General features: G+C 47.8%; 2 protein-coding genes across 6 annotated transcripts in view; both read left to right on the top strand.

The window, feature by feature from the left end:
- LOC309362423 (uncharacterized protein) overlaps nucleotides 1–22880 on the top strand; it is a 55747-nt gene that overhangs the window by 17118 nt on the left and 15749 nt on the right. The window contains exons 2-3 of one of the 5 annotated variants that reach the window (XM_081931771.1): nucleotides 8972–9144; nucleotides 10630–10768. The gene's annotated coding sequence lies outside the window, so the exon portion shown is untranslated. Of the gene's footprint in view, nucleotides 1–8971; nucleotides 9150–10629; nucleotides 10769–19739; nucleotides 20034–20989; nucleotides 21126–22880 lie in introns of those variants that run through there. The other 4 variants (XM_081931768.1, XM_081931772.1, XM_081931769.1 and 1 more) reach the window with 4 other exon arrangements.
- Nucleotides 1–22880, top strand: part of LOC309362420 (uncharacterized protein) — a gene marked incomplete at its 3' end in the record, with an annotated part of 36388 nt that overhangs the window by 10354 nt on the left and 3154 nt on the right. The window lies entirely within an intron of this gene.

Below are 22880 nucleotides of genomic sequence, written 5' to 3'. Positions count from 1 at the left end.
CTCCCCGGCAGCCCTGACCCCTCCCCCTATGAACAAAATAACACCTTAAACAAACAAACAAAACCAATAAAACAATACAAACAAAAAATGTAAAAATTACATAAACATCAAAATAAATAAATAAAATTCCCCAAGCCCAACCAAACATCCATGCCACCCCACCCCCCACATACAAAAGATCCAAAAAAACATTTTAAAAACACTCTGTGCCCCTCTGGCAGTAACAGCAACTGTCCTAGAAAGGCCTGTCAGGCCCCGCCCTGGGCCAGGTGGTAAGTGGCAGGAAGGAGCAGGGCCCTCAGGCACTCACTCAGGTGAGTCCTCCTGGGCAGCAGGCAGCAAGCACCAAGCAGTCCTTGTGAGGTTTCAGGCCCCGTCCCTGGCCAGATAGTAAGTGGCAGGAAGGAGAAGGGCCCTCAAGCACTCACTTAGGGGAGTCCTCCTGGGCAGCAGGCAGCAAGCACCAAGCAGTCCTTGTGAAGTTTCAGGCCCCGCCCCCAGCCAGATGGTAAGTGGCAAGATAGGACCCTCAGGCACTCACTTAGGGGAGTCATCCTGGGCAGCAGGCAGCAAGCACCAAGCAGTCCTTGTGAGGTTTCAGGCCCCGTCCCTGGCCAGATAGTAAGTGGCAGGAAGGAGAAGGGCCCTCAAGCACTCACTTAGGGGAGTCCTCCTGGGCAGCAGGCAGCAAGCACCAAGCAGTCCTTGTGAAGTTTCAGGCCCCGCCCCCAGCCAGATGGTAAGTGGCAAGATAGGACCCTCAGGCACTCACTTAGGGGAGTCATCCTGGGCAGCAGGCAGAAAGCACCGAGCAGTCCTTTTGAGGCTTCAGGCCCCGCCCCAGGCCAGATGCTAAGTGGCAAGATAGGACCCTCAGGCACTCACTCAGGGGAGTCCTCCTGGGCAGTGGCAGCAAGCAGTCATTGTGAGGCTTCAGGCCCCGCCCCCCGGCCAGATGGTAAGTGGCAGGAAGGAGAAGGGCCCTCAGGCACTCACTCAGGGGAGTCTTCTTGGGCAGCAGGCAGCAAGCACCAAGCAGTCCTTGTGAGGCTTCAGGCCCTGCCCTGGCCAGGTGGTAAGTGGCAAGAAGACGGGCATGAGATCAGACAGCACATAATTATTTTAAAAATCGTGCTGCTTTATGAACATTGATTGAGGATTTTGAAAGTTGCTCATTAATTACTATCATTTGACATAGCAACTTCAATTCGTAAAAATTGGGAACATGGGTAGGAGGTGAGGGAATGTAGGAGACGTTGAAATAGGAGAAGGTGCTAATGGAGCTTGATGTGTTCTCTTCCTTGAAACCAAAATAGGATTCCCTTTCCTCCCACTCTGAAGAAAGAGATGGAGAAGTCCGTCAGAACTCCAGGGGATGGGGCACCTTTCCCCCCCCCATTAGGAATAGAAATTTAAATGTGGAATGTGCTTCATTGAATGAGCACCCATAGTTCACATCAACGACCACCAACAGGGGAGAAACCATTTAAAGGTATGAAATGCGGAAAGAACTTCAGCCAGAATGGAAAGCTTAGAACACATCAACGGATTCACACAGGGGAGAAACCATATCAATGTATTGAGTGTGGAAAGAGCTTCAGTCAGAGTGGACACCTCAATATACATCAGCGGACTCACACAGGGGAGAAACCATTTAAATGCCTGGAGTGCGGAAAGAGCTTTAGTGAGAATGGAAAACTTATAACACATCAACGGACTCACACAGGGGAGAAACCATATAAATGTATGGAGTGTGGAAAGAGCTTCAGTGTCAATGCAACCCTTAGAACACATCAACGGATTCACACAGGAGAGAAACCATATAAATGTATGGAATGTGGAAAGAGCTTTAGTCAGAGTGGACACCTCAATATACATCAGCTGACTCACACAGGGGAGAAACCATTTAAATGCCTGGAGTGCGGAAAGAGCTTTAGCGATAATGGAAAACTTAGAACACATCAACGGACTCACACAGGGGAGAAACCATATCAATGTATGGAGTGTGGAAAGAGCTTCAGTTTCAATGCAACACTTAGAATGCATCAACGGACTCACACAGGGGAGAAACCATTTAAATGTATGGAATGTGGAAAGAGCTTTAGTGATAGTGGAACCCGTAGAAGACATCAGCTGACTCACAGAGGGGAGAAACCATTTAAATGCCTGGAGTGCGGAAAGAGCTTTAGCGATAATGGAAAACTTAGAACACATCAACGGACTCACATAGGGGAGAAACCATATCAATGTATGGAGTGTGGAAAGAGCTTCAGTTTCAATGCAACACTTAGAATGCATCAATGGACTCACACAGGGGAGAAACCATTTAAATGTATGGAATGTGGAAAGAGCTTTAGTGATAGTGGAACCTGTAGAAGACATCAACAGACTCACACAGGGGAGAAACCATATAAATGTATGGAGTGTGGAAAGAGCTTCAGTCAGGGTGGAAACCTCAATATACATCAACTGACTCACACAGGGGAGAAACCATTTAAATGCCTGGAGTGCGGAAAGAGCTTTAGCGAGAATGGAAAACTTAGAACACATCAACGGACTCACACAGGGGAGAAACCATTTAAATGCATGGAATGTGGAAAGAGCTTTAGTGATAATGGAACCCGTAGAAGACATCAACAGACTCACACAGGCGAGAAACCATATAAATGTATGGAGTGTGGAAAGAGCTTCAGTCAGGGTGGAAACCTCAATATACATCAGCGGACTCACACAGGGGAGAAACCATTTAAATGCATGGAGTGCGGAAAGAGCTTCAGGCAGAATGGACACCTTAGAACACATCAGCAGGCACACAGGGAAGAAATTGTTTAAATGTATGGCGTATGGTAGGAGCTGCATTCAGCGTGGAATGCTTTGTTTATGTCAACAAATTCACACAAAAGATAAGCCTTATAAATATAAGGAAAGTTGATAGAGTTTCAATCCTAGTGGAAGTCCTACATCAACAGACACGTGGACAGGAAGAACCTTAGGAGTGAAACCCTTCAAACCATCAACAAACTCAAAGAGGAGAAGCAGTTTAAATGAAAAGATTGCAAAAACTGCTTTATTTACAATAGAGTGTTTAAGGAACATCCAGGGACTCTCACATGGAAGAACCCATTTAGATGTATGGAGAACGGGACATTTTCCTTTCAGTGTCCACTCTTTCTTCACAGCAATGAACTCACCAGGAAATCAGTCTTAAACTCACGATGTGTATTTGAATTTCTTGTGTTTATATGTTAAGGTGAACAGCAATTAAATATTGAAGGCAATGTCAAACAATCTGAGTATAATCTAAGAGGTAAAGTACCTTTTGATAGAGAGGATGAATCTGGTTTGCTGGTGGTGAGTGAGGATTAGGGCTGGGCGATATATTGATATCTGTTCCAATACCGGTTTCTAGAGCACATCTGAAAAACAGCTGATATGGTAATACACCGTGAATTACAGTGTGTGTTTCTGGGATGTGCCTGCAAGCAGCGGCAGAAAGCTTTGCTTTGTGAAGCCCCTGAATATGCTGAGTTCCTGACTTCCCTCCCAGATGACAGGAAGCGAAACACACACCTCCATTGCCCTGCGTCCTTCCAGCCTTTTTCCTCCCTTGCTCCCTTCTGCCGGTTTGTGTGCCTGACTTAGATATCTTGTGTGCTGTATTTTTTTACTTCTGAAACTGGATTTACTCTCAGAAGCTAAGTTTTGTGCCTCACTGGAGACCCAGTGAGAGCTGTATGCTTTGAAAGCTCAGTAAACTATTACTGAAGATGTCCCACTGCTTCTCTGTGTGTTTTTCACCTAAGTGTGGGACTTGCTCTACATGTGGCCCCTACCCTGCTGCTACTTGGCTCATGCCCTGGAGTTGCTCTACTCAAGCATGCAAGACAGTTTTTGCACCAAACTCTGTCACCCCCCCACACACACTCCAAGCACTGCTTCTTCACCAGAACTTCATCGCTGCCTCCTGCGCTTTCTGAAGAAAGCTTATAATACTGTAAGTTAATGGGTGATTTCCCCGCAAGCCTAATTGCAAGAGGGGAGTGGAGGGACTGCAGGTACCAGGGACGTCTCCTGATAGGCCCATCTTCACTCTTGAACCTCATGGGGCAACCCCAGAGCTCCTGCTTATTCTGGGGTTTGGGGAAGGTAGTATTTTTCCATAGTCCCAGAAGTTTTTATTCAGTCATGCTGCTAGGGAGTTTTCCCACCAGAGGACCACAGTTCATACTGCTATCATACTGATTTTACTGCTGTGGCTGCTTTTGCTGTCATGGAACAGCTGGGTGCAGGGGGGGGGAGGCACCAGTTGGGGGCCCTACAAGGGAAGAAGGCTTGGATCCTGGGGACTTGTGGTGGGATGGCAATGAGCAGATAGAGGGAGAAAGGGGAGCAGAAGGGGAGGGGAGGTGTTGCAAGCTGAGGAGGAAACAGGGTTTGGTGAGCAGGAAGAGGCTGGGGCAGAGAGCAGTTCAGGCTCAGAGGGAGGAGAGGTGGGGCCAGGAGACCCAGAGGAGGCCGGCTGCTGAAGCATCCAGGGGGACTTCCCCTCCTGCTGTGACCAGCTCCCCTCTCCCCTGGTCTCCCAGAGCACACAAAGCCTGTACATTATATTAATGGGCGTAGGGTTTTTTTGTCACAACATGCATCACTTTAATCTCATTGACAATGAATTGTATTTTCCACGCATTCACCCCGTTTGGAGAGGTCCTTTTGGAGCTCCTTGCAATCTCTCTTTCTTCAACAACCCTGGACAATTTGCTGCCATGAGCAAACTTTGCCCCCTCCCTGCTCACTCCTAACTCTAGATCATTTTTGAACAAGTAGAAAAGCCACAGGTCCCAATACTGATCTTGAGGGGACTCCGCTTTCTGCTCCTCTCCATTCAGAGAACTGTCCCTTTCTTAGTACGTGTTCCCCCCTCCCTCCTTCCTTCTGCGCAGTGAAAGGGAACCCTGCGGAAAAGTTCTGGGGTGAATTTCACTTCCCCACACATCCAACACTGCCCAGCATTCAGGGAAATGGAAGAGGAAAGCTGGCCACAATCCAAGAGACTGAGGTCAGCAGAAAGCAAAGCAAAGCCTACTCAAAGGGAAACCTCTTCAGCTTCCAGCCCATTGGCTCCCACCATGGCTGAAGAAGAATTGCCCTTTGGGAACGGCACAGCTGAATGGAATCCCCACAATCGCTCCTGCTGGAGGAATAGGGGCATTGACCCCTATAATCAAAGGGGATGGCCAGTGATAAGGAAAATCCCGGGTTGAGAGGGCCCAGCTCGTTGGGGTGCAAGTCCCCCATGAGTCTGTGGGGTCAGTGAAAGAAGGAAGTTCCAGCCAAGAACAGTGGTACCTCGAATTACAAACAGCTCATGTTACAAACGCTTCAGGTTACAAACTCCGCTAACCTTGAAGAGTTAGAGACCTCCGGAACGAATTAAGTTCATAACTAGAGGTACCACTGTAATCTGGAGCAAACTGGCGATCAGTAGACCACAATCTTTATTGTTGTGCAAGAGATTCCCACATAGAGCAAGAACCCCGAGCCTGGGGTGACATCAACCTTTATAACTCCCCCCCCCCCAGAATACATTTCAAGTAGCATCCTCACTAGTATGTCACAAGTGGGGAGGGGTATCAAATGGTTACACAAGTTCAGCAGTTCATCCTTCTATCAGATACATCTCCGGACACCTCTCAAGTACCCACCACCCAGAGAACAATAAAACTATCGACATGTCCTGAGATGGGCTTCCAGAACACCTGGCTTGGTCAGCCGCCTCTGTGGAAGTTTGTTGTCGCCCCTTGGTCACTCCCTGGGTGGGGCGAAGTGTATGTGCTCTCACGCTCAAGGGATTATGGCAGGAGGCCCTGTTCTCACTGCCTATGTGGCTATCCGCTTCCAGGGTCATGGAGGAGGGTGAAGCCTAAATTCACCTTAAAATGGCGTCGGAATGGGAAGAATTGGTTAAAGAATGGCTATTATATGAATTTGCAAAATTAGGTATCTTTCCCTGAGCTGTCAAGCTGAAAGGATACATTCAGACACAATCTTTGTAACAGTGTAGCAACTTTAGGCAAGCAAAACCAAAATGGCTACATTTAATCTACTTTGCCCATAGTCTGAGCAGCAGGAGGGCGCTGAGACAATCATGCAAAGGCTGAGCTGAATGGCTGGTTTGCAGAGAGTTTCAGCCGTTTACGGATTCCCCCATTGGCTAGCTGTCAAAACAAAGCGCTCTTGATTGGTGAGTTTCAGTTATTCATAAATCCCATTCATAAAATACAGATGCCGTGTTTTCCTGTATTCATACGATGTGTGTGTTGTTCTTGTGCGACTGAGGGGAGAGGGGTTTTGGACCCAGGGGATAATGTCAGATGGTAAACACACACACCCTTGTAATTTCCGTAACACCAGGACGGAATTCCCCCACTCTTGTCACATGCAGCTGGGCTCACTTGCCAGAGCAACCTGGAGGGCCTGACTACAATTCCCATCATCCCTGACCACTGGTCTTGCTAGCTAGGGATGATGGGAGCTGTAGTCCAAAAGCAGCTGGAGACCCAAGTTTGGGAAACCCTGTTCTCCCTGAAGGACAAAGGGGGGTTCACTTGCATCAGAACGTCAGGTGAGCCCTGCAGGATCAGACACATTTCTTCTAGGGACACATTTCTGGGGTCCCCACGGTGCCCCCCCAGCCTGGCTCCACTCGGCAAGGGCAGCTGCGTTTTGTTTCGCTGCAGGTGAGCCTGCCCCATGCAATGTGGGGCTCTTGAAGGAACTTCGGGGGGGGCGTAGGGGCTGCAGCACCAATACCTAAAACACGGAGGGATCTAAGCTCGTGGGGTGGGGGAGGGCAGCATTTTGCAATGCAAACCTTGTAGGAGGGACGGGACCCACTTTGCAGCTGGATCTCCGGGATCAGCCCCTCCCCCGCTCTCCTGATCCCAGAAGGAAGAGGGGAGAGGGGAAACCTTCCTCTCTCCCCCCCTCAATCCTTTCCCTCCCCTTCCGGCACATCCTCCTCTCACCCCGCCCCCACAACCCCAGATCCCGCCCCCAAACGTCCCACCCCTCCTTTCTCCTCCTCCAATCCGGCTTCTGCTCCGGGACTGGCGGGTGTGAGCCCCCCTCCCAAACTGACTGCTTCTCCCGCAAGTGGAGCTTCTCCGAATTGCTGCTCTGCGCCGTAGCTCTAGGGGGGGGGTGTGCTTTCGGAAAGGGGAGGAGGATGGGAAGAGGAGGATCCCCCCCCCCCCCGTGGATGTTGCAGGAAATAAATGAGAATCGGGAGCGAGAACTGTAGCAGGAGACCCCCCCTTCATTACATCGTAATGCACAAGCACCACACGCACACCTCCCCGAGCCTGGAGATGCCCCTTCTAGAGGGGCATCCCCCAAAAAGCCTTCCATAAATAAGGAAGCGCTAGCTTGACAGCTCCTCACAGAACCCCTTTATTTTCATCTATTTTCCCGTAACGCTGCACCTCGCCCTATCTTTATTATGGGTAGACCAGCCGCCTGAACTCTGGGTCAATCGGCTTCCACTTCAGCCAATCAGCGTTACCGAACAGCGCCCCTTGCGGCGGCCACGCAGGTACTGCAGGCTGCAGGCGCTCTTTTCCCTTGCCTTTGACAGCTCTCAATACAAAGTTTCAGAATTCAATTGACCGTGACTGATTTAATCAAAAATGTTGCAAGCCGCATCCGGGAAGGCGAAAGTGCTTTGAACTTCAAGGACAGTATTCTTCATAAATTCACCATAAATCAGCCGTACATCGGATTTTCACCGGACCACTTTTATTTTGCTTCATATTACAAGGAATATCAAAGGGGGGGTGGCCTGATAATCCCTTGACCGAGCAGTCACGTACTCTGTGGCCCTTCCCAGTTGGCATGACAACCTTGATAGTCATCTTGATGGGCTCAGACAAAAGACTATCAAGGGCACAACAAACTGCATACATTAGTGTATTCCACACAGACTCTGACAAAAGGACCGTGACCAGATTCCCCTCAGGGGGCAGGAAACTGCGCCTTTTCCCTTTGTTTCCTGAAAATGACTCATGTGGGGGAAGAGAAGGGGCTCCGGCCAGGTGTCAGGATACTCAGATTACCTGTGCAGCCCCTCCTCGACTCCTCCTATTTTTAATGTAGTCATGATGTAAATATGACGTATTTCTAGGGGTGTAGTTTAGGGGATTAGGAGCTAATAAAAGTTGGGGTCTTCTTTTGTTCTGGGCTTCCATCTTGCTTCACCTTGTGGGCGGTGGGAGTCCTGTCGCGACAGTCTTTTCTTCAATAGAGACCAAGCCTACAGGCTGCTGATTTGCTTCAAAGTTGCTCTGGTTGGTGTCTTGATTTTGTCCAAGGGAGCCCTCGGATTTTCCGGTAACAGGACAAAGAGGTAAAGGGGCAGCGGGGGGCAGAGAGGGGGGTAAGGACCCAGAGACCCCCGCCAGCTCCCCCAGGCACCTTCCGTGGGGCCAGGATCCCAGCACTCTGGGTGCAGGGGGTGCCAAGGGCGGAGGTAGGAGGGGGCACCCCCGGGGCAAGGAAGCGCCCCCTTCAAGGCGACCAGAGAGGGATCCCTGGAAAGTGGGGGTCCTGTCCCCCCACCCCTTCCTTCCTGCAATCTCCATCCTCCTTCCACCCCATAACCCCCTGCCCTGTCCAGACGCAGCGCTTCTGCCCAGTCCAACCATTGGTCCCCTGGAGAGGAGAGGAAATCCCGAGAGGAAGAGGGGAGGGGGGGAGGGCTTCTCAGAAGCGGCTCTTGGTTTCCGCAATCCCACCCAGGAAGCAGCCAGAAACCTTTCCCTCTCTCTCAGGCTTCAATCTTTATTGTCTTTTCCACTGAGGTTGAGGATAATGCACACCTGTCATCAGAAACGGGTGCAGAGTCCATGGAATGGCTCTTAGGGCTGATAGAGAAGTTGCACCTCGAAAACATTTCTGTTCCTCTTATTCTTTGTAGGCAATGTCAGAGTGACTGACAAGCTGAGATACAACCCATCAGCATCCGATGACAGTGACTGCATGAATCTTCCCAGTCAAAGGACCCATTTTCATGATAGACAGTGCCTGTGGCTGGAGGCTCTACACACAGGGTGTGCCTGTACAGGCCAAAGACTGCCAGTATTAGCACAGGTGAGGTGTGTGACCTTCCCAAATTTACAGACTGTATGTGAATGAGAGTTTGTGGGTGGATTATAATTTACGGCAACCCTGTGATTTTCTCTACCCATAACATTTCGTGAGCTGATATTGCAGTATGAATTCCAAAATAACTACAAAAAATCTCATAATAATAATAGTACAGTGGTACGTCAGGTTAAGAACTGAATTCGTTCTGGAGGTCCGTTCTTAACCTGAAACTGTTCTTAACCTGTGGTACCACTTTAGCTAATGGGGCCTCCTGCTGCCGCCGTGCGATTTCTGTTCTCATCCTGAAGCAAAGTTCTTAACAAAAGGTCCTATTTCTGGGTTAGCAGAGTCTGTAACCTGAAGCGTCTGTAACATGAGGTACCACTGTAGAAGTTATAGTATTAGTATTTTCCCCCAGCCGCTCTGGGCAGCTTACAGTACATATAGGTAAAGGTAAAGGGACCCCTGACCATTAGGTCCAGTCGTAGCCAACTTTGGGGTTGCGGGGCTCATCTCGCTTTATTGGCTGAGGGAGCCGGCATACAGCTTCCGGGTGATGTGGCCAGCATGACTAAGCCGCTTCTGGCGAACCAGAGCAGCGCACGGAAATGCTGTTTCCATTCCCGCCAGAGCAGTACCTATTTATCTACTTGCACTTTGACGTGCTTTCGAACTGCTGCTAGGTTGGTAGGAGCTGGGACTGAGGAACAGGAGCTCACCCCGTCGCGGGGGTTCGAACCGCCAACCTTCTGATCAGGAAATTCTGGGCTCTATGGTTTAACCCACAACAACACCAGCGTCCCTACATATACAAGACAGTAAAACATCAAACATTAAAAACCTCCTGATACAGCTGTCTTCTAAATGTCAGATGGTTGCCTGTTTCCTTGCCCTCTGAAGGGAGGGCATTCCATGGGGCAGGAAGCCCTCTGCCTGGTTCCCTGGAACTTCACTTCTAACAGCAAGGGAACCAGCAGAAGACCCTCGGAGGCGGACCTCCCTGTCTGGACTGAGCGATGGGGGTGAAGATGCTCCTTCAGGTCCACAGGGCCGAGGCTGTTGAGGGCTTTAGGTTGCAGATCTTGCTCCTCCATAATGATTGATGTATAGTTAGCAGAGTAGGAGAAAACACAGAAGCAGCAAAAATATTCAGCTGAGAAATTTACTACTGAAGACAGATAAGCATAACAGGATCCCAAAAATAGCAAAAACTTAATTTACAGTAAAACCCTGACTTAGCATACCAAAACAGCACTCAAGTAAGAAACAGACAAGCAGAGTAGAGTAATATCAGAATATGAAGTGGGAGCAGGCGCATTTCAATACTGCAATTTATATACAATTCAATGTCAGAGTAACCTGGGGACTAGATAACAATCCTCCAGGTGGACGTGCCCCACCTGCCCTTCACTTTCCTCTTCAGCACGGGCAGAATCTGCCTTCTGGACTGATGGATTCACGGTTGTTCTCCTCCTCTCCACCCACCAGGGCTTGACTTCAGGTGCAGCAGAATTCCCCAGCCCCCCAAGGATTTGAGACCCATCAGCTTTCCTCACCTGGCTTAGCCGGCCGGTTGAAGCCGTTGCTTGAACCCCTGTTGCATGCTGACAGCTTCTGGAAGCCACAGGTGAGAGTTGACTGCAAGGCCAATGGTAGATAGATTACCCCATAAGGTGCATGACATGTCCCGCACCAAAGGAACTACTCCTCCCCTAATACCCCATGACATCTAGATTCAGGTAGGTAGCCGTGTTGGTCCGACACAGTTGAAATAAAAAAATAAAAAATAGTCCAGTAGCACCTTAGAGACCAACTATGATTGTTCTAGGTATAAGCTTTTGTGTGCATGCACACTTCTTCAGATACACTGACACAGATGTCACCAGACCCTTCTATATCGTGGGAGGGTGGGGTGGGGTTTTTCTGAGAAGGGTACTCCTACTACCATCTCCTACTACCCTTCACTATATGAAGAAGTGTGCATGCACACGAAAGCTTATAACTAGAACAAACTTAGTTGGTCCCTAAGGTGCTGCTGTTGTTGTTGTTGTAGTAGTACTTTTCCATATTCCCAGAAGTTATTATTCAATCCTTTTTTTTTATAAATATTTTATTAGGTTTTTAATAAACAAATTTCCACTTTCAAATACATACTTCCATGAATCCAATGGACTTCCCCCATCTCCCGAGCACTGCATTCCCTGTGTAACCAAAACCTCAGCAATTTGTTGACTTGTTTTGTACATAACAATATATCTTCCATTTTATCGTGTTATCTGATGTAAACATTTCGATACAATTGCATTAATTTTTAATTTCCACACAATAAAAATATTTCGTTACCTCACTTCTGTCTTATAGTGTCTTATTTATCAATTCAGAAATTTGCCGATACTGAAGCTATACCTTCCTAGAAAGGAGCATTTTTTTAACATTCATACAACTTATAATGCTTTTTCAAATAGTCCTTAAAATTTTTCCAAACTTCCTCCGTTTCTTCTTCTCCCGAGTCTCGAATTCTGCCAGTCATTTCAGCCAACTCCATATAGTCCATCAGCTGCGTCTGCCATTCTTCCAATGTGGGTAAATTTTGTGTCTTCCAGTGCTTTGCCAACAGAATCCTCGCTGCTGTAGTAGCGTACATAAAGAAAATTCTATCTTTCTTGACCATCCTCTGGTCTACCATGCCCAGAAGGAAGGCCTCCGGTTTCTTAGGTAAGGTGAATCTCAGCACCTTTTTTAGTTCATTATGTATCATTTCCCAGAAGGCCTTCACTTTCGGGCAGGTCCACCAGAGGTGTAAAAATGTCCCTTCCTCTTCCTTACATTTCCAGCATTTATTGTCAGACAGGTGATATATCTTTGCAAGCTTGACTGGGGTCATGTACCACCGGTATATCATTTTCATAATGTTTTCCTTCAAGGCAGTACATGCCGTGAATTTCATTCCGGTGTTCCATAACCTTTCCCAGTCTTCAAACATAATGTTATGCCCCAAATCCTGTGCCCACTTTATCATAGAGGATTTGACAATCTCATCCTGTGTGTTCCATTTAAGCAGCAAGTTATACATTCTCGAAATTAGCTTGGATTTTGGCTCAAGCAACTCTGTTTCTAGTTTCGATTTTTCCTCCTGAAAACCCACTTTTTTGTCTGCTTTAAAAACTTCCTGAATTTGAGCATAATGCAACCAATCTCGCACCTTGTTTTTTAACTTTTCCGTACTCTGTAACCTCCATTTATCTCCAATTTTTTCAATTATTTCCCAATATTTAGGCCAGTGGGCCTCCATATTGAGTCTTTTACGTGCTTTGGCCTCCATCGGTGAGAGCCACCTCGGAGTTTTACTCTCCAATAAGTCTTTATATTTTGACCAGACCATGAAAATTGCCCTTCTGACAATATGGTTTTTGAACAATTTATGAACTTTAACCTTGTCATACCACAAATATGCATGCCACCCAAAAGCATTATCAAATCCCTCCAGGTCAAGGACATCGGTGTTCTCCAATAAGATCCAATCCTTCAACCAGCAGAGGGCTGCAGCTTCGTAATATAACCTCAAGTCCGGCAGGGCAAACCCCCCTCTTTCTTTCGCATCTGTTAGTATTTTAAACTTTATTCGGGGCTTTTTGCCCTGCCAGACAAATTTGGACAAATCCCTCTGCCATTTTCCAAAACATTCCACCTTATCCACGACCTGGAGGGACTGAAACAAAAATAGCATTTTCGGCAATACATTCATCTTTATGGCAGCTATTCTGCCCAACAAGGAAAGTTTTAATCTTGACCATGTTTCCAGATCTCTTTTTATCTCTGCCCAACATTTCTCATAGTTGTCCTTAAATAAATTCAAATTTTTGGAGGTCAAATGGACCCCTAGGTACTTTACTTTTTTGACCACATTTAGTTCTGTTTCTTTTCTGAACTCCTCTATTTCAGTAGTTGTCAAGTTTTTTGCTAAAACTTTAGTTTTTTGTTTATTCAGCTTGAATCCCGCCACCCGACCAAAATCAGAAATTAATTCTAACGCTCTTTTAGTACTAGAGGCTGGCTCCTGTAATGTTAATACCAAGTCGTCTGCGAAAGCTTTCAGTTTATATTGTTTCTCTCCGACCACAATTCCCTGTGTCAACTGGTCGTTTCTGATCATGTTCAGTAGCACCTCCAGAACTGAAATAAACAGCAGAGGAGATAGAGGGCACCCCTGTCGTGTCCCTTTTTCAATTTTAAACTCCTCTGTCACCACGTTGTTTACTATCAATTTGGCCTTTTGTTCTGAATAAATTGCTTCTATTCCATTTTCAAACCCCCGCCCTACTCCCATCCTTTCCAAATTTTTCTTCATAAACAGCCAAGAAATGTTGTCAAAGGCCTTCTCCGCATCAATAAAAATCAACACCGCTCTTGTGTTTGAATTAATCTGTAAAAACTCCAAAATGTCAATGATGTTTCTTGTGTTGTCAAATAAATGCCTACCAGGGAGAAAGCCTGCTTGGTCCTTATGAATAACTTCATTTAAGACTTTCTTAAACCTACTTGCCAAAATGTCTGCAAAAATTTTATAATCCACATTTAGGAGTGAGATAGGACGGTAGTTTTTAAGTTGAGTTTTTTCAGATTCTAGTTTTGGGATCAACGTGATGAAGGCTTCTTTCCACGTTTCCGGTGCCTTCCTCCCCTCCATAATCTGATTGCAAACTTCCAACAATGGTTGTGTCAATGAGTCCTTCAGTACCTTATAATATTTGGAAGTAAGCCCATCAGGTCCCGGAGATTTGCCCAGTTGGAGGTTCTGAATGGCGCATTCAATTTCTTGGGTTGTAATATTACAGTTCAGGGTTGCTTTCATTTCCTGGGGTATTTTTTGTAATCCATTAGTTATGACAAATTGGTCCACCTCTGAGCTTTTTTGTGGCCTTTGAGAATAGAGTTCTTTAAAATATTTCTGGAAGGACCTTCTGATTTCTTCGGGTTTCTGAACCATTCTCCCTTCAATCTCTAGATTTGTAACTGTGTTAAGTTTTTGTCTCTTTTTCAACTGCCAGGCTAACAATTTTCCACATTTGTTTGCAGATTCAAAGGATCTTTGTTTCATTTGTTTAATTTTCCATTCCACCTCTTGATTTATCAGTTTCGAATATTGTGCCTGGAAAAACTTCACTTCTCTCAATACTTCCTTCGATTTGGGCCTGGATCTCAGTTTTCTCTCTCCTTCTCTTATTTTCTCCAAGATCTTCTCCTTCTTTTCATTCCAGAGTCTTTTTTTAATCGTGTTCTGTTGTATTAGAAACCCTCTTATCACTGCTTTGCTTGCGTCCCAGATTATTCTTTTTTCCACATTTGTCTTTAAGTTTATTTCAAAATAGTCCTTTAAAACTTTTTGGGCCTTCTTAACAATCTCCTGATCTCTTAACAAGGCGTCATTCATTCTCCATCTGAACGATCCGGTTGTATTTAGTCTCAATTCCATTCTCAAGGCGTTGTGGTCGGAGCAGGTTTTTGGGCAGATTTCCACTTTTCTGGTCTTAGGTGCCAGCCCTCTAGTTATCCATATTTGGTCGATTCGCGTCCATGTCATATGGGCCTCAGAAAAGAAAGTTCCTTCTTTCCCTAGAGGGTTCTTGATCCTCCATATGTCGATCAAATCCAAATTGTCAGTCATTTCAAAAAAGGTTTTTGGAAGTCTGCCATCTTTCGTTATATTAGCACTTTGTGACTTATCCATATTCACTGAGGCGACACCGTTCATATCTCCCAACATGATAATGTTGTTATAGTCCAAATAGTCCAGCATAATCTCATGCAGCTTCTTAAAAAATTCCGATTTTCCATCATTTGGGGCGTAGATTCCTAGAATTAAAAACTTTTCTCCTTGTGTCTGGATTTCAATTGCCAAAATTCTGCCCTGTTCGTCTTTAAATACAAATTTTGGGGACAAGTTCTCCTTTGCATAGATCACCACTCCTCTTTTCTTAACTTTATCCGATGAAATAAATTCTTGGCCTAACCTTTTATTAATTAGCACTTTTCTATGGAGTCTTGTCACATGTGTTTCTTGCAGGCAAATAATGTCCAATTGTTCTTTTTTCAAAATATGAAATACTTTTCTGCGTTTTTCTGGAGAATTCCCGCCATTTATATTCCAGCTAAGAAGCTGTAGAGACATCCCGGTCTACTTCTTGGATATCACAGTTGGGTATCTAATTTGTCTTCCTTTTCCGGAAGCTGTGGTGCCGGGCCGCCTCCAGATGGTGTGGATCCTGGTGGTAATCCCGGTGGTGGAGGCCAAGAATCTGCGGCTCTCTTTTGGAGGTCCTCCTCGTTGTCGTGTAGGAACTTCTGGTGGTCTTCTGGCGTTTTGATTCTTACCTTCTTTCCTTTATAGGTAAATGACAGACCTTGAGGAAATTCCCACCTGTATGGGATTGCGTTGTATCTTAACAATTTGGCCAAGTCTGTATATGTGGCTCTAAGGTCCAACAAATATTTAGGAATATCTCTATAAATTTCTGCCCTTTTACCTTCGACTTCCAGGGATTTTTTAAAGTGTTGGCCTAATATCTTGTCTCTTTCCTCTCTTGTTCTCAAACAAACCAAACAGTCTCTGGACTTATCTTTTTTAACCGATCTTCCCAGTCTGAAGGCCGTCACGATCTTGAAGTCTTTATCTTCTTCAAGTTATTATTCAATCCTGCTGCAAGGGAGTTTTCCTACCAGAGGACCAGAGTGTATATTACTATCATACTGATTTTACAGCTATGGCTGTTTTTGCTGTTACAGGAAAAATCCGAGGGCTCCCTTGGACAAAACAAAGACACCAACCAGGATAACTTGGAGCAAAACAGCAGCCTGTAGGCTTGGCCTTTATTGAACTGTTGCAACAGGGTGCTCCCCTCACTTGCAGGAGAGAGGAAAGACCCAGAAGAATAGTGTGCAAGCTCTTATAAAAACTTTTGAAATTCCCCTCCTCTAGATCAAGCCCACCCCCAGAAACATCATGCATACATTACAGAAAGGAGGGGTTGGGGGAGGAGTTGGTGGTAACTTGAGTGTCTTGTCACCTGGCTGGTTCCTCCCTTCCCCCTTCCCCATGGAGACAAAGGGGAGTTTGCAGTTTCCTGCCCCCAGAGGGAAGATCTGATCATTGTCCTTTGTTTCAGTCCAGGCTGAATCCACTCCCATATGCAAGTTCTTTGTGATCTTGATTGTCTTCTGTCTGGGATCATCAGGGTTGGCATGGGCAGGGCTCCTGTGGATGTGCTGAGACAGTGAAGGGATTATGGCTGAGCAGAACCAAGCCACCCCCTTCTGATAGTCCTTGTCATATGGAATAAAATAAAAATGGAACAGTGCAAATCCAATGTATGGTTGATTTTTCTATGAATTTATAACAGAAGTGTGGCGTATGTAGTGTGTGAGTGTGTGTAGTTTATACAAACAGAATGATTGGGTGGGGGGGTTCCTGCTACATTGCTGTCATGGACTGGCTGGATGGGGGGGGGGGGTGAGGCACCAGATGGGGAACCCCCAAGAGAAGAAGGCACAAAGCCTGGGGCTGGTGGTGGGATGGCAATGAGCAGAAAGAGGGAGAAAAGGGAGCAGAATGGGAGGGGAGGTGTTGCAAGCTGAGGAGGAAACAGGGTTTGGTGAGCAGGAAGAGGCTGGGGCAGAGAGCAGTTCAGGCTCAGAGGAAGGAGAGGAGGGGGCCAGGAGACCCAGAGAGGGCCGGCTGGTGAAGCATCCAGGGAGACTCCCCTTCCTGCTGCGACCAGCTTTCCTCTCCCCTGGTCTCCTAGAGCACACAGAGAAACCCAGTTCAGACCCCATGATTCTGCACATGATATTAAGAGGGTGTTTCCCTGCCCCCCAACATGCATCACTTTAATCTTGTTGACAATGAACTGTATTTTCACCCCAATCACCCCGTTTGGAGAGCTCTTTTTGGAGCTCCTTGCAATCTCTCTTTCTTTGAACAACCCTGGACAATTTACTGCCACCAGCAAACTTTGCCCCCTCCCTGCTCCTAACTCTAGATCCTTTATGAACAAGTTGAAAAGCCACGGGTCCCAATACTGATCTTGAGGGGACTCCACTTTCTGCTTCTCTCCATTCATAGGAGTCTCCGTTTATTACTATGTGTTCCTCCCTCCTCCCATCCTTCTGTGCTGTGGAGGAAACCCTGTGGAAGATTTATGGAGTGAATTTTGCTTCCCTACACATCCAACACTGCTCAGCATTCAGGGAAATGGAAGAGGAAAGCTGGCCACAATCCAAGAGACTGAGGTCAGCAGAAAGGGAAACAAAGCCTACTCCAAGGGAAGCCGCTTCAGCTTCCAGCCTGTCTGCTCCCACAATGGCTGAAGAAGAATTGCCCTTTGGGAATGGCGGAGCTGAATGGAAGCGGGCAAGGAAGCCCCACAATCGCTCCTGCTGGAGGAATAGGGGCACTGACCCCTATACTGAAAGGGGATGACCTAGTCCTTTAGGCACTGTTACGCCATCAGGAACCGGGAGTCCCCCACACCTGCCTCCCCCACACCTGCCTCCCCCACACCTGCCTCCCCCACACCTGCCTCCCCCACACCTGCCTCCCCCACACCTGCCTCCCTTGTCTGGATTCAACCTCAATCCCTTAGCTGCCATCCATCCTCCAACCACCTCCAGAAAGGCACACAGGGAATTCACTGCCTTCACTGGTTCCAATTTAAAAGAGAGGAAGAGATGGGAGGAGCCTGCCCATTGTCTTTTCCTTCACAAATCCTTTCTTAAGGGTACATTTAAGATATGAATAGGGTGTAAGGCTGTGACCTGGCACAGGAACTAAATATTCATCATTGCAAAAGACTGGCCAGGCTCCCCAGGCAATCCAATCAAGTGACCATTAAACAGGTAACCTGGCAGACAGGAGGTAAACAAACCACTCAGATTTCTGCTGTAAACCGCCCATTCTGTGATGTAGGTATGATGTATCTGTTAGGATATTTCCGTTCCACCTTAAGAGGGAGCAGGCTGTGTGAGTCAGAGTCTGCGTATTTCCTGTTCACAGGATGTTTATGTTTGCTATTGCTTTCGTTTTCTCTCTCTCAGTGCCTGAACACGCTAGCAGGCGGTCATGTTTTTCTTTGTTCTGACCAACGCTGATTAAACTTGTAAATAGGCTCTCCTGCTGTGCAACTTTCGCTGTGTGAATTCTGCTGATAGAGTGTGCATCAGCCCAGGAATGTGGCAATCTATTTCTGGCGCTCGTGCCGCTAATTGCTGATACTGTATCTACGGGAGATCAATGGACGTCCGGAGTCTGGAGTCGGCGTGGAGGCAGTGATAGCCTATGTCTCCCTGGCAGTATCCCAACAGTATCGGGGGTGGGGGTGGTCTTGGGTTACACCTCTTCTGTGGTGTATGTATGATATATGGAGGGATGGTCTTGAGCTCCAGGGCAGGGCCTATATAAGGCCTTGTGCGCCATTGTTCTGGGTTCCTCCTCCCTCCTGCGTGTAGTGAGTAAAGACCTTGTTGCAACAGATCAATAAAGATCAGGCTTACTAGCTGCTCTGCTTCTCAATATTCTCTTGTTGGCCCCTGTAATTTTCTCCTACCAATAGGGAACCTATGTAAAGACTCTATATGGGCTCTTGGATACGCCATAAGAGAAAAAAGGCGTATTTTTTGTTTACAAGACTTGCTTGGAACATTTATTTTATATATATTAGACCTTAAAATTCTTACAATTGCATATGGTTGCATGAACTTTTAAGACCTCTCCCCATTTCCCACAATACATTTTTTCACAGCATCATCCATACATCACAAATGTGTCACAAAGTAGGAGTGTTTCGAATTTAGAAACATGAGCCCGTCACACACCCATGTCACAACCCCAGTTTTCCACTCCTTTTAACTACCCTCTTCCCCAAAAAACCAGAATAGTTTTTACACATCCTCCTATCTGCAAGGCTTTCCTGAGCTTCTCCTCTGAATGCATCAGGATTCAACCCACCAACCCGATGGATTTCTGCCTGAGGCATGTGCTGCCCTTGATCGCCTCCTGCCCCCTAAGGGATTATGGAGTCAGGGGGAGCCCTGGAGACCCCAATTCCAGAGGAGTCATTAACCGTGGGAACCAAGGAAATCGATCAAACCATTGAATTTTGGCGATTATTTGACGTTTCTACAGTTTTCTATACAGTATTGGAGAGTCGGAGGACACAGTCCGATTCATGGTATCCGCTTCTTGCTACAATTGCATAGGCTGCTTTTCTGAGCCTCTTTGCTGTTGTGCATGGAAGGTGCCTGTGTCCACGGTCACTGTCCTGGCCTTAGTCCGAGGCTGTGGTGGGGACTTGGGGTTTTGGGGGAGTCGTATAACTGTCCCCCCCATCCTGGTCTGAAGAGCACCAATACCTAAAACAAGGACGCACGGCTCGTGACGTGGGGTGGGCGAGGGAAGGATTTTGCAATGTAAACTTTGGGGGGACACACCCCACATTATAATTGGATTTCCAGGATCAGCCCCTCCCCCACTGTCCTAATATACAGGAGGAAGAGGGGAGGAGAAAAACCTTCCTCCCCGCCCCGTTTAATTCTTTCCCTCCCCTCCCGGGACATCCTTCCCTCACCCCTCCCCCACAACCCCAAATCCCCTCCCCAATATGTTGCTCCTCCTCCTCGCCATCCGACCTCTGTTCCGGGAATGGGGGGGGATGAGCCCCCCTCCCAAACTGCCTGTTTCTCCCGGAAGTGGAGCTTCTGCGCCGGATTGCTGCTCTGATTGTAGCTCTAGAGTAGCGGTCTTTCCGAAAGGGGAGGAGGGGCGGCAGAAATATACTCTCTCCCCCCCCCCCATGGATGCTGCAGGAAAGGAAAGGAGATTCGCGAGTGAGGACAAAGAGGTAAAGGGGTCGCGGGGGGAGGCGAGAGAAGGATCCAAAGACCCCCTCCAGCTCCCCAAAGCGCCTTTCGCGGGCCCCGTAGGCATGGGCTGGATCCCTGCACGTGTGCTGCGAAGGGGGCTTTCCTTGGCCCCTTAGGCGCCCTGGCGGAGACGGACATGGGGCGCCCAACCTTGCCCCGTTTTCCCCACGCAGGGATCCTTGGGGCTCTGTGGGGTGCGCATGGAAAAGGCAGGCCATGAAAGGGTTAACGGCAGTGAGGGACGCCTGGATAGATACCCCCGTGTGCCTCGAGTTGGGGGGCGGTCCTCTGGATGGAGAGATGGGGCGCGCAGGGCGAGGGGTGAGCCCCGCCAAGGCGGCCTCTGGGTGCAGGGAGACTCAGGGAAAGAGGGAGGGGGTCGAGGAAGTCGGGGGGGGGAGCATCCCTGGGGCGGGGAAGGGCAGCATTGGCGTGGGGGGGGGGGAGAGAGAAAGGAAGACCAGTCTGTAGGGAGAGGTCTCCATCAAGGCGGACGCGAGGATTCTCTGTAGGGGCCGCATTGGCTTCTCCCTCCCGCCCAGGAATCGGCCTCCCTTCAAGGCGAGCAGAGAGGGATCCCTGGAAAGTGGGGGGTCCAGTCCCCCCACCCCTTTCTTGCTGCAACCTCTTCCCACCCCATAAGCCCCTGCCCTGTCCAGACCAGCGGTTCAAATCCCGAGAGGAAGAGGGGAGGGGGGAGGCCTTCTCAGAAGCCTTTCTCTGTTTCCGCAATCCCACCCAGGAAGCAGCCAGAAACCTTTTCCTCTCTCTCAGGCTTCCATCTTTAATGTCTTTTCCACTGCCTGCTTCATTGAGGATGAGGAAAATGTACAGCTGTCATCAGAAACAGGAGTGCAGAGTCCATGGAATGGCTCTCAGGATGGATATAGACATTGCACCTCAAAAGCATTTCTGTTCCTCTTATTCTTTGTAGGCAGTGTCAGAGTGACTGACAAGCTGAGATTCTTCCCAGTCAAAGGACCCATTTTCATGATAGACAGTGCCTGGGGCTGGAGGCTCTACATACAAGGTGTGCCTATACAGGCCAAAGAGTGCCAGTATTAGCACAGGTGAGGTGTATGACCTCCCCAAATTTACAGACTGTATGTGAATGAGAAGTTGTGGGTGGGATTACAGTTTACGGCAGCCCCGTGATTTTCTCCATCCATGACATTTCGTGAGCTGATATTGCAGTACGAATTCCAAAATAACTACAAAAGGATAACAATATAATAAGAATGGTTCTAGTATTTCTACGCTGCCTTTCTGGCTGGGTTTCCCCAGCCACTCTGGGCAGCTTACAGTACATATAAAAGACAGTAAAACATCAGACACTCAAAACCTCCCAATGCAGCTGTCTTCTAAATGTCAGATAGTTGCCCATTTCCTTGCCCTCTGCCTGCTTCCCTGTAACTTCACTTCTCACGGGGTGGGTGGGTGGGGGTGAACCAGCAGACCCTCGAAGAAGGACCTCAGTGTACAGACTGAGCGATGGGGGAGGAGACGCTCCTTCAGGTCTACAGAGAGTGAGGCTGTAGGGCTTTAGGTCAATGATCTTGCTCCTCCACAATGATTTCCAGAGCAAGTTCGATGTACAATTATTAGAGTAGGAAAAAAAGCTCAGAGACAGCAAAAAATTCCTTGAGCAAATAAACTTGTGACTGAAGGCATAACAGGAATCTATGCCTGAAAAAATGCAACCTAGGCAATTTAAAGGTCAGCACCAACAATGTGAATTGTGCTCAGAAATGTACTGGGAGTCAGTGAAGATCCTTTCAGACTGGTGTTATGTTGTCTCAATGGCTGCTCCCATTCTGTTGTCTAGCTGTCACATTCTGGATTAGTTGCAGTTTACGAGTCACCTTCAAAGATGGCCCCATGTATCACATGACAGTAGTCCAAGCGGGAGATCACCAGAATATGCACCACTCAGGGGAGACAGTCTCCAGGCATGGAGGGTCTCAGCTGGCATACCAGATGGAGCTGGCAGACAACTGCCCTGGACACAAAATTGACTTGCGCCTCCATGGACAGCTGTGAGTCCTAAATGACCCCCAGGTTGTGCACCTGGTCCTTTTGGGGCACAGTTATCTCCATCAGGTCTAGGGAGTCTTCCACATCTGCCTGCCCCCTTTCCCCCTGGGGCAGTATTTCTGTCTTGTCAAGATTCAACCTCAATCTGTTAGCCGCCATCTATCCTCCAAGTGCCTCCAGACACTCACACAGGACCTTCACTGGTTCCAATTTAAAAGAGAGGAAGAGCTGGGTATCATCCACATACTGGGGAACACGCAGCCCAAACCCCCTGATGATCTCTCCTAGCGTCTTCATATAGATATTAAAAAGCATGGGGAGAGGAAGGAGTCCTGAGGCACCCCACAAGTGAGAGCCCAGGGGTCTGAACACTCATCCCCCAACACCACTTTCTGGACATGGCCCAGGAGGAAGGAGGGGAACCACTGCACAGCAGTGCCCCCAGCTCCCCTAGAGGGTCCAGAAGGATACCACGGTCAAAGGTCTCCAAAGCTGCTGAGAGATCCAGCAAAACCAGGAAAGAGCTTTCCCCTTCGTCTCTAGCCCATTGGAAAATATCAAGCAGTGCAACCAGGGTTGTTTCAGTCCCATGATGAGGCCTGAATCGCAATCAGAAGGATAATGGTGGCAGAAGCTTTCCTGGTCCTGCCCCTCCCAAAGCTCCAGGCCCAAGACTTTCATTAGCTTTCAAGGGGCCATCGGAGTTGCTGGAAGGAGGTGTGCAGAACACGATCCAACCTTCTTAGAGAGTCCATTCTGGATTTGTGTAGGTTTTCCCCCATAGCCTTCTC

This window comes from Podarcis melisellensis, assembly GCF_964234715.1.
Source record: "Podarcis melisellensis genome assembly, contig: HAP1_SCAFFOLD_198, whole genome shotgun sequence".
In the NCBI taxonomy this organism is placed as follows: domain Eukaryota; kingdom Metazoa; phylum Chordata; class Lepidosauria; order Squamata; family Lacertidae; genus Podarcis; species Podarcis melisellensis.
This window is presented reverse-complemented; position numbering and strand designations above follow the sequence as displayed.